Source organism: Vicugna pacos, chromosome 15 (genome assembly GCF_048564905.1).
Source record: "Vicugna pacos chromosome 15, VicPac4, whole genome shotgun sequence".
Classification (NCBI taxonomy): Eukaryota; Metazoa; Chordata; class Mammalia; order Artiodactyla; family Camelidae; genus Vicugna; species Vicugna pacos.
Window position 1 is genome coordinate 2,436,119 of NC_133001.1, and position 11,991 is coordinate 2,448,109.

The following is an 11,991-nucleotide window of genomic DNA, read 5'->3' on the forward strand; positions in this document are numbered from 1 at the left end:
CTGCTGTGAACATTGCGGTGCATGTATCTTTTTGAATTAGGGTTCCCTCTGGATATATGCCCAGGAGTGGGATTGCTGGATCATATGGTAGGTCTATTTTTAGTTTAAGCAAACTACATTTTGACTGAAGAAAGAATGTTTCCAGTCCATAGCCAAGTGTTAAACCAGAGGGGGGTTTGAAAGCCTGGGTCCACAAAAGGTCTTGCCTGTGGGGAGCCTGAGGTCAGAGGTCACCTGCTCATGTTTATTACAAAGTCAACATAAATAATGGACCACGACAATTGTGATGCAACAGGAGACAGTGTGGGCTGTGGCTCACTGGAGAGCACACACCCCATTTAAAGAGGACAGCTGTTATCTTCCCAGTGTTTTGTCTGTGCACGAGGGAGAGTCCAGTGTGACCAGATTTCCTAATTTTTCAAAAGAAGCCAGAAATGCTGACTTTTTTGTAAGAACTTTCGCAGTCTAAGGAATATTTACAATATATTCAAGCACCGTGCCTGATGCTCTGTGAACCACCAGTTTCCAGTCTCTGCCCCTTAGAGGCCATCTACCTATGGAAACCATCCACCCCGGCCTAGAAGGATGAGTGGACACCTGTAGGAAAAAGTCCAGTCTCCCTGGTTGGGCATGAAAGTCCTTGCCTACTTCCCCAGGTTTATCTTTCCCTGTGCCCCCCTCATGCTTTACGCTTCAGCTCTGCTGACCTCACTGGAGCTTGTCTCATGGGCTTCTATGTCACTGGCTGGAACGCTCCCTCTTGAAGCCTTCAGCTGCTGTGTGAGTCGGCTCACTGTCCTGGAGTCCCAGTCAGCTCATGGGAGAGACAGCATGGGGAAGTTCTGAGGTGACATACAGAGACAGCTGTCCTGCCAGCCCCAGGTACGCCAGCTCCCTAATGTTCTAACTCCTCTCCCCTGATTACAAACGCCTAAGAGACCCTGAGCCGGAACCATCCAGCGGAGCCCTTCCCAAATTCCTACCTCATGAAAATTCTGAGAGATAAAGTGATGGTTGTAGTAAACCGTGGGGGTTGGGTATGATTTGTTATGCAGAACAGGATTGAAGTAGAACTCAGATTTGGGGTAGGGACAGAGGCGGCTTTAGTGTGTTGGGTCTTGTCTAGTCTGGTGTCTTGCTTCTCTGCCTTTACTTACTGGCCAAATGTCTGCTATTCTTCCCGTGTAAATCCCAGAGGGAGCCAGGGTGATTGGCTGCTTTACTTAAAATCACCTGTATTGAGCACGTCATGGGACAGCCTGGCCAGTTTGCGCCTTTGGGTCAGGAGCACATCCATCCAGTCAGCAGCCACGTTTCCTGATGACCAGTTTAACATGGTTTGCCAGCTCGGGGCCTGTGGGCGTGGTGCTCTCAGTCTGAAGGGGAAAATTTCCAGTCAAGATGGCAGAGTAGCAGGACCACAAGCTCCCCTCTGCTCGCAAGGACAACAAAACCACCACTGACTGCTGAAGAGCCCAAAAGACTGAAGCCTAGCAAAAAAGGTCTACTTCAACTGGAAACACTGACACAGAGCCACAGCAGGAAGATAGGCGGGGGGTCTCATGATATAGTTGGGCCCCGTGACCTCCGTGGTGGGCGACCCACAAGCTGAACAACAGGTAAGTCACAGAGGCCCTCCCACGGGAGTGAGAGTTTTGAGCACCCCCGTCAGGCCCCCCAGCCCAGGGTTCCGGCAGTGGGAGGAGGAGGAGACCCCAAGACATCTGGTTTTGAAGGCCAGCGGGGCTTAACGTCAGGAGCCCACAGGACTGGGAGAGACAGAGACTTCATTCTCTTAGGGAGTGGACACAGGATCTCGCGTGCACTGATCCAGGGGCAGTCTGAAGAGGAGTTAGGGGCAGGTGTGTGGTGGGCCTGCCTGGTACCTGTGCTTTGCTGTCTTGCCTTCCCATGCGACGCTCCATGTTTTAGACTCACCCCACTCCCAGCACCTGCTGAGCTTTTGAGTCTCAATCCAGTGCTGTTTTCCTCATGAAGCTTGACTCTTCCCCTTGGAAACCCTTTCTGTCGCTTTGTACTCCTGCCCCACCTGAGGGAGCTCATAGCGTCCCCATCCGTCTCTCCCATGAGGCAAAACCACTCATGGGAGGCTGGGCCCAGAGTTCATTCATCTCAGTATCCCCAGTGCTGGCCTCAGAGGCTGGCTTATGTCAGGACCTGGATAAATCATTGTTTTTATTTTATTTTTATTTTGGTGGGGGGAGGTAATTAGGTTTATTGATTGATTGATTGATTGATTGATTGATTGATTGATTTTAGAGGAGCACTGGGGATTGAACCCAGGACCTTGTGCATGCTAAGCATACACTCTACTGCTTGAGCTATACATTCCCCCCTAAATCATTGTTGAATGAATAGATGTGTTTAGTTAAAAGAAGAGGCGCGTACACTAGCTACTCTTAAGCTTAGAATGCTTCTCGTGTCTGGGTTGAGAGGCCAGGTTCTGTCTCGCTGCCTTTTGCAGCATTTTGAGACTGGCTCATTGATTATGTCACTCTTGCAAGAGGAACAGATTGTGTCCTAAGTGTATAGTCTTGGACTTGAAACACAGTCTCCCTCATAGAAACAATGCTGCCAGTCAGTGGTTTTCAAATGGAAAATAAAGCAAAAACTTCATGAAACTCCCTTCAAAAGAAATTGTTCTTCGAAGCCCATTCCTTCCTTCGCCTCCTACTCTCCTTTCTTCCTCTCCACCCCCAGCAGATCCCCTGGGGGCTCCTAGAAGCTCAGACTTGAAGCCTCAGCCATAAATGAATGCTGGGCCCTCATACAACATAGGAAGCCCAGTGAGTGCCCGAAGCAGAGGCCTCGGGCCACTGCAAGCTGCCAGCGCTTGCTGGGGTGAGCAGCACCTCTATAACCCCACTCTGCACAGGGGCTGGGAACACAGCCAGGGGCGGCCGAAGGGTCGACGGGACGGAGGCAGAGGGTAACGAAATGCGTTTCCATTTATTCAGTGCTCACTTTTGGTGCATTCTTTCGTTTAATTCTCACAACAGCTCTAGAAATCAGCACTGTTTTTAATCTCCATTCTACAGATGAGGAAAACTGTGCTCAGAGAGGTTAAGGGGTGGGTCTGGGGCCCCACAGGCTGCAAATGACAAAGCCAGGACTCAAAACCCCAAAATATTCCTTCCTCACCACACTGTGAGGCTGACGTGACTCAGGGTGGCTGCGTGGGGAGACCCTGCCCAGGCGCACAGCATCCCATCAGAGGGCTGGGCGGGCGCTGAGCTGGGGGGAGGGCCGGTGTGGTTAGGGTGCCTCCCTGGGAGGCGCACGGTGCTGAGTGCCAGAGAGTGGGACGCTTCGGACATGACAATGCTTTAAATGAACTTAACGCCTTCTGAGCTACACTTTCTTCATCCGTGACATGGGGAAAATGATAAACACCCACTGTGGAAGGTGTTGGGTCTTAAGAGAGGGGCACATTTATCAGTGACCCTCTGACTATCCATAAGGCATTTATATGAGAGGGTCTGGGGCTAAATACCATCCTAGACCTGCTTTTGTGAAGGCTGGCCAGGTGATCAGAGCTTCCTCAGAAAGGGTTGTAATGTGGGGTTAAGTTGGAGGTTACGTGGAGGTTAACATAGAAGTTGAAATTTTGGGGTCCAAATCCTGGCTTTTCCAGTTACTAGCGTGTGCATCAGTTTCCCCATCTGTTGAAAGGAAATGATGATGATGATGATGATGATGGCATCAACGATGCCACCCATCTCCTCAGACTGATGGGAGGATGAATGAATGAATGAATACATGAGTAAGCACACTGGCATCGCTCACAGATGTTAGCTGTTACTGTCAGGGTTTCCCCCTTTGCTCCTTCTGTAGCTCGTTATAGAAGAATCAACCCCTCCGGCAAGCGTCCCTCACACTTTTCTTTTTCATCACCTTTAGGGTTTCCTTCCTTCCTTTCTCTCTTTCTTTTCTTCCTTTCTTTCCTCCTTCCCTCCCTCCTCCTTCCTTCCTTCTTCTTTTTCTTTCTTTCTTCCTTCCTTTTTCTCTTTCTTTCTTTCTTTCTTTCTTTCTTTCTTTCTTTCTTTCTTTCTTTCTTTCTTTCTTTCTTTCCTTTTCTTTCTTTCTCTTTCTCTCTTTCTCTCTTTTCTTTCTCTTTCTCTCTTTCCTTCCTTTCTTTTTCTCTCTTTCTTTCTTCCTTTTCCCTGCATCCCAGACCTGCTTAATCAGAAAGTCAGAGGTGGGAACCAGCAATCTATATTTTAGCAAGACTTCCAGAGGATTCTGAGTTATGCTGAAAGTTAGAGATCAAACTTCTGGAACCACTTGCTTAAGAAACTTTTATTCTCTGAAGTCCTGAGTTTTATGTGTGAAATAGATGCTGCCCAAAATAAGGACCCCCCTGGAAAAATTTTCTCCTTGCTACACTAAGACACCATATTAAAGACCGCATTATTTTAAATGTTTCTGCACCACCTTAAAAAAGAACTTAGGATCATATATCTAATTTCCTTCTAAATTTGAAAGTGGAAAGTGCTTTCCCACAGTTGGCACCTCTCGTTATGTGGTCTGCATTAGTTAGACCTACTCTGTGTTACTATAGAGCACTCACTCATTTATTCATTTGCCATTCATTCAAGTAATCACCGTTCAGCTCTTTGAAGTTTCGATTTATTATCTAACAGTTTAGAGTAGTCCTTTATGCATTAGGAAAGAACAGACCTGCTTTTACTTTTAGGTTTTATTATTTATGTATTTATGTATTTATTCAGGGGGCAGGAGGCAATGAGGTTTATTTCATTATTATTTTTAGTGGAGGTACTGGAGGTTAAGCCCAAGACGTTGTGCATGCTAAGCAGGCACTCTCTCTCTCAGCTCTACCCTCTTCCCCCATAGGTTTTATCTTTGTTAAAGTAAGTATTTTTAGTGGTGTTTAGAAGCTTCTAAAGAATTTGAGTGAGGTCAGAGAAATTTTCTCTAGCATTTAAAAGTCTCTGGGAGTCCCTGTGGGCTTCTCCCACATGAATGCCAAGATAGGGGAAGAGTTTCCAGGATTTTGTTGGTCTCGTTGAGTTCCAGACTCCCGGTGCAAAGAACCGGGAGCCCAGTTCCTGGAAGGTTTGCAGGACAGAGGAATGGCCCCACTGGTGCTCACTGCGCCATTTTAGGGCAATGACAGAAGGCCTGGAAGAAAAGAACCAAATAAAAATCATTTGGATGCCTAAGGGGTAGAACACAGTTTGCTCAAATACCACTGGCTGTGTTTGCCTTCAGTCCCAGACCAGACGCTAGATGACACTACTTAAAAAAATAATAATGAAGTTGGTGAGACTTTGGGGAAAGCAAAAAATCACTGGCATTCACTGTGAGATTTTTAAAAACAGAATACGTCAGGGGAGGGTACAGCTCAAGTGGTAGAGCATGTGCTTAGCATGCATGAGATCCTGGGTTCAACCTCCAGTATCTCCTTTAAAAATAAACAAATAAACCTAATTACCACTCCCCCCCACAACAAAAGAAGAAAAATAAACAGAATATTTCAGCCTGACCTTTTTCTTTCTTTAATATTATTTCTAGGCTCATCTGTTAAGGAAATAGACAGACACAAGGCCTGGAGCATAATAGAGACTCAGTCGACATTTGTTGACTGAACAAATAAATGGAGGCTTTTGCAAGGCTTTTGATAAGGTCTTTTATGACACTGTTGATAAAGTGATAGCACAATGCTGGATTCAAGGGCAGTTAGCCACGTTAGAAGAGTCCAGAGTATGTCTGGAGGCTGAGTCCTAATGCTGGCCTCCCCCTCCCCCCCAATAAAGCTCTCCACAACACGAATGCGATATACTGAACAGGCTCTTTGAACAGTGCTGGGCAGATGCTGAAGGATGGAATCCAGATCGACAGACCTGTCTTAGCAATTTTCAAAACCTCCTTCCCCTTCCCACCCTAGATATAATCAGTACCTGCTCATTGTAGGCAACTTGATAAATATAGGAAAAGTAAGGAAAAAAAAAAGAATTCATGTTCTCCTTTCACCCAAATATGACTGTAAGCAGATAAGGTAGAGAGTCTCCAGAGAAAGAGAACCAGGCAAGGCTTTCTTGACATAAGAGAAGCCATTTTTGGCTCAAGCCATTGTGTGATCTAAGCCTGGCCGCGATGCTTGCCTTTGAACAGGTCTCAGTAATTAATGGGCTTAAGGGAGTGAAAGAATACAGGTAAGAGAAGTAACAATAGCAAAGATAGCGTGTCAGTTGTAAAGACTCCCAGTTCTGTTTCAAAGGCAAAGATTAGTCTGAAGTGCTCAATCAGCAGATCAGCTGGAACCAAGGGTCGATGATGCTGACCTTTTCTGACCCTTGTGACTTCCATCAACTAAAGCTTGGACTCTGTTGACGGCCCAAGCCCCTTCATGAATTTGCACGTACCTTTAGCTTGAGACTTCTCCAATTTTGTGATGGGAGACGCTGCTTTCGGAAACATCCACATGTTCTCCTTACTTGCTGCAAGAATGAATCCTTCCTTCTCCCGAGAGAAGTTGTGTCTTTTGGCTCAACACCTACCAACAAGTGGACCCAGTTTTCCGGTAACATAATCACAGCTAATACGTTGGTGTATTTCTTTGCAGTATTTAATGTATATGCATTTTTATCTAAATAAGTTAATTTTATAGCCTCTTTTCACTTAAACTAAATTCTTTTAAGGTGTAATTTGTAATGATTATATAACATTACATCAGATCTGTGTTGGCTCTGCGTGTGTTCATTTGTTGAACTGAAACAATAGCGGTCACATTAATAATATCATATTAATATTTTATTTTAATATTTTATCTTAATATGGTACTATTAATCTTAATAATATTTAATTTAACAATTAAATTAATAGATTAAGGTTGAATTAGATATCAAATAGTAAATGAAATAAATTATTAAATATTAAATACTTGTATGAAATATTATCACTATTCCCATTTTACATATGAAGAAACTGAGACATAGAGAGCTTCACTTGCCCCCAAACACCCAAATACTACGTGCTGGGGGCAGGAATTTCTCTCACTTCTGAAGTCAGTTTGGATAGTTCACATTTATTAAATGGATCATCTGGAAAAAAAACTAGATTAACTTCCACATCATTCTTAGTTTAAATTCCAGATGAGCCAAAAGCTTTAAAATATGATGAAATTATAAACATGCAAAAACAGTCATTCTCAATGCTGGCTGAGCTTCAGAATCACCCCAGGAATTTATTTAAGAATTACCATAAAAAAGAATAAACTTTTGCCATTTGAAGCAACATGGATGGACTTGGAAGGCATCATACGAAGTAAAATTAGTCAGACAGAGAAAGACAGATACTGTAGGATATCATTTATATGTGGAATCTAAAAAATACAACAAACTAGTGAATATAATGTAAAAGAAACAGACTCAAAGATGTAGAGAAGGAACGAGTGGTTACCAGCAGGGAGAGGGAAGGGGGAGGGGCAAAGGGGGAGGGGATTAAGAGGCACAAACTATGTATAAAATAAGCTACAAGGATGGATTGTACAACACGGGGAATATAGTCAATATTTTATAATAACTATAAATGGAGTGTAACCTTTAAAAATTGTGAATCACTATATTGTACACCTGCAACTTATATATTATTGTATACCAACTATACTTCAAAGAAAATTACCAGTGTTTGGGTCCCATCCCAAGCTACTTAAATCAAAATCTGTGGAGGTAAGGCCTAGACACTCATAATTTTTAAAAGCTGCCCCAATAATTGGAATGCAGCCAGGACTGAGAAACATTGATCAGAAGAAAAAAAAAATTCTAGAATAAGAAAAAAATTCTGGGAAAAGAGAAAGCTTTTCTATGTATTATATAAAACTCCAAAGTTCAAAAGAAAGAGGTGATAAATTCAGCAGTGTGCAGTTACTTAAAAAAAAATCTGGGAAAAGAGAAAGCTTTTCTATGTTTCATATACAACTCCAAAGTTCAAAAGAAAAAGGTGAATGGGGGAAGGGTATAGCTCAAGCAGTGGAACGTGTGCTTAGCATGCAAGAGGTCCTGGGTTCAATCCCCAGTACCTCCTCTAAAAATAAATAAAAACCTAATTACCTCACCCCCACCAAAAAAAAAAATTAAAAAAAACAAAATAGTGATAAATTCAGTCGAATGGGTCTGGAGCTTCAGTTCAGGAAGATGCAGAGTTCTGGAGATGGATGGTGATGATGGTTGCACTTAATGTAAATACACTTAATGCCACTGAACTATATACTTAAAGCTAGTTACAATGATGAATTTCATGTTGTTTATACATTTCCACAATCAAAAACTGCATTACAAAAACCATCATAGGCACAATCAAAATATAAGCAACAAATTGGAAAAAATAAGGTAACCCATCATAAAAAGGGACTTAACATAAAAAGCTTCCACATGTCAATAAGGAAGAGAGCCACCCAGTGTAAGAATGGACAAAAGAGATGAACAGTTTACAGAAAAGAAAATACAAAAGGTTCTTAAGCACATGAAAAAAAAATCCTCACCAATTGTAAGGGAAAATGAAATTAAAACTATATTAAAATACCATTTTCACTTAGACTGAGAAAGGTAAAAAAAAAAGTTGGACACCTCCATGTTGTTAAGGAGTTAGGAAATAGTCACTCTTATTCTTTGCTGGTGGGAGTGTAAATGGGTACATTTTCTATGGTGGGCCTGTTTGGCAACATCTTTTGCAGTCCCCAATGTGCACACAGCTTGCTCCCATAATTCCACACCTAGGAATTTATTCTACAGAAACATTTGTATTCAGAATAGCATCAGTGTATGATGAGTAACTGAAATATTATTTGAAAGAGCAAAAGAGGGATCCAAACATGCACCAAAGGAAGACTTGTCAAATACATTTTGATATATCTATTTTGTGTACTTTGGAGTACAATGTGGGATATTGGGAAAAAATAGGGCAGATCTATATATGCTAATATGGAATGCTTGTCACTATGTGAGAATAGCAAGAGAAAAGGTAAAAATAGACATAATTCTCTGTATAAAAGAAAATGGTGGGAAAAAGGTAGCCTCTGAAAAGAGAACTGGGATTTAAAGAAGACATTGTATACACTGTAAATTGACAATATTTAAATTAAAAAAATTTAAAAAAATGACGACCTTGTTGGCTTCTAAAAATATTGATTGGAGTTCCCTCCAGACATGTGCCCAGGAGTGGGCTTGCAGGGCATTTATGCAGAAGGAACTCTAATTTGAAAAGATATGTGCACCCCAATGTTCATAGCAGCACTATTTACAATAGCCAAGACATGGAAGCAACCTAAATGTCCATCAACAGATGACTGGATAAAGAAGTGGTGGTATATTTATACAATGGAATACTACTCAGTGATAAAAAAGAATGAAATAATGCCATTTGCAGCAACATGGATGAACCTGGAGATCATCAGTCTAAGTGAAGTAAGCCAGAAAGCGAAAGAAAAATACCATATGATATCACTCATGTGTGGAATTAAAAAAAAAACAAAGAAAAAGAAAAAAGGGACACTAATGAACTCATCTACAAAACAGAAACAGACTTGCAGCCTTAGTAAACAATCTTATGGTTATGGAGGGGGAAGGGAACGGGAAGGGATAAATCTGGGAGTTAGAGATTTGCAAATGATAACCACTCTGTATAAAAATAGATAAGAAACAAATTTCTACTGTAGAGCACAAGGAACTATAGTCAATATCTTGCAATAACCTTCAATGAAAAATAATATGAAGACAAACATGTATGCATATGCGTGACTGGGACACTGTGCTGTACACAAGAAATAGGCACATGGTGAACTGACTATACTTCAATTAAAAAAACAGTTTCTTGGCTAAGGAAAAAAATTTTTTTTAACTTAAAATACTGATTTAAAAAAAAACCCTAAGAATGTTTAACCTTTCCAAAAGAATTCTTTCTTCTTGAAATAAACTTCCACTGGAGAGGAAAAGCGTGGTATAAAACAGTGCCTGGAAGAGACAAAGTGTCAAGGGTTTGTTGTTGCGGGTCTGGCTGCTTTTAAACTGCTGGGCGAGCCTTGGTATGTTCCTGTGATGTGGGGATAACATTGCTAGAAAGGAAGAGGCTCCTGGGGCCAGTTACCTGGGGAGTGAACTCAGGATCACACAGGAGGCCTTAGATTTGGACAGGAGCAGACCCGCCTCCTTCCCTGAGCTGGAAGAGGTAAGGGGCTGATTGGTCCCTAGAAAGATGAAAATGGGTGTATGGGGGTGGGGTTGAGGGAGCTCCAGTCTCAGAATCTCTATTTTCTCTGGAAGATATGAGATGAGTTATCTGTGCCTCATGAGGGAGGAGATGGTGGCCCAGGGGCATGAGGAGAGTGGTTAAAATTCACAGCCGGAGGGGGAAGGGCATAGCTCAAGGGGTAGAGTGCATGCTCGCATGCATGAGATCCTGGGTTCAATCCCCAGTACCTCCTCTAGAAAAAAAAAAAGAACCTAAATACCTGCCCCCTCCACTGCCAAAATAAAATAATTAAATCATACAATAATAAATAAGTAAAATATATTTTAAAAAATTCAAAACAGCTTGTGAAAGCAAGTGAGCCATTAAGGAGGCTCAGAAGATAACAATGGGCAGCGTTGAGGGCCTCATAAAACCTGCAGTGATGGGCTGCCTGTGCCGCTGAATTTCCTCTAGGCGTTTTCGGCAAACCTTTGTCACTGGGCAGGGGGCCAGAGAGAGGGAGGGGCTGGTGGATTGGAGGTGTCGCACTGGATGGGGTCTGAGGCCCAGTGCAGGGGCGGCGTGCAGCTCTGTCCTGTTTGTCTCCCCAGGGACTGAGACTCCCTTCTCACCCTTAGATCCTATCCCACCCCAGGTCCCCACTTCTCCGGGTCCCCAGGCCCTGAAATGATCATGGAACACACCCACAGAATGTTTCCCGAATGACTCACTGACCCTGCAAAAACAAAAACAAAAACAAACACAAACAAAATCCAAGCCTCTCAATTTATTTAAGTGTAAGGAGTCTTTTATCCCCAATGGTATGATCTGGTTTATTTACCTAATTTGTTCACCAGTCTTGTTTGGTATTTCCAAATTCAAAAGCCACCCTCGAAGAATATTGAAGATCTCTGTTTTTAAATGTGCTCTGGGCTCTGATGACGATGGCAAATCCTTCGCAGGTGTCCAAGCATCTTCTCTCTCCCTATAAACATGTTCATCACGGAGATTTCACACAAAGTGTGTGATTTTCTCCCAAAGTGTGTGTGTGTGGGGGGGGTGTCTGTGTGTCTGTGTTTTGTGGGAGAGGTATGGGAGGATGATTCTGCAGAGGAAGGAGGTCACATGCCCCAGGCAGGGGAGACACTTTGTTACTGACTCCTCAGCAGTGGCGGCTTGCAGCCCAGAGGGGCCGGCAGGCACGCAGTTTGCAAGGCGTGAAGAGGGGAGGCTCTTAGAAGTAACTTGGAGATCACTGTGTGTCTCCCCTAACTGGAGGGGGCCTATCTTGCTCTACTGTGGTTTTTCTCTCACCTCCAGAAGAATTTACCGAGCCTCAGAGAAATTCTCATTTGTTCAGCCATTCATGCAACAGTACTTAAGCAGCCACCGCATGCCAGCCCTGCGGAAGGAGGAAGAGAGCGGTGCCCGAGTCCCGGACACTCCAGAGACGGCCCACGGACAAGTGCTTTCAGCTCCAGCTGGTTCAAGGTCCCACGGATGCCTTTGGATATTATTATTTGAATACCAGGATTAAAAACTCACTCCTGAACCATGAGCGAGTGAGAGACAGCAGTGCCCTCAGGGACCTGACACAGTGCACGTGCCAGGCAGCACGTAGCTGCTAGGGCAGGATGGAGGCGTTGCTATGGCAATGGCCCAGGCAGCCGTTCCTCTCACAACCCCTAGGTTCCTTTCTTTGTAGCCATTTATTCTAAGGAGACATGTGCATAACCGTCTCTCCTCTTCGCCTCACCTCTGGGGAGCTACAGAATGAAGGGG

At 43.4% G+C, this 11,991-nt stretch overlaps 1 long non-coding RNA gene across 1 annotated transcript; it reads left to right on the forward strand.

Annotated features, from left to right (window-relative positions):
- The first annotated feature begins 322 nt into the window (after positions 1-322).
- LOC140685614 (uncharacterized) lies at positions 323-11,695 on the forward strand. The gene is made up of 3 exons (XR_012058865.1): positions 323-882; positions 1,196-1,619; positions 11,530-11,695. It is a non-coding gene; the product is annotated as an uncharacterized lncRNA (long non-coding RNA).
- Positions 11,696-11,991: the final 296 nt, after the last annotated feature.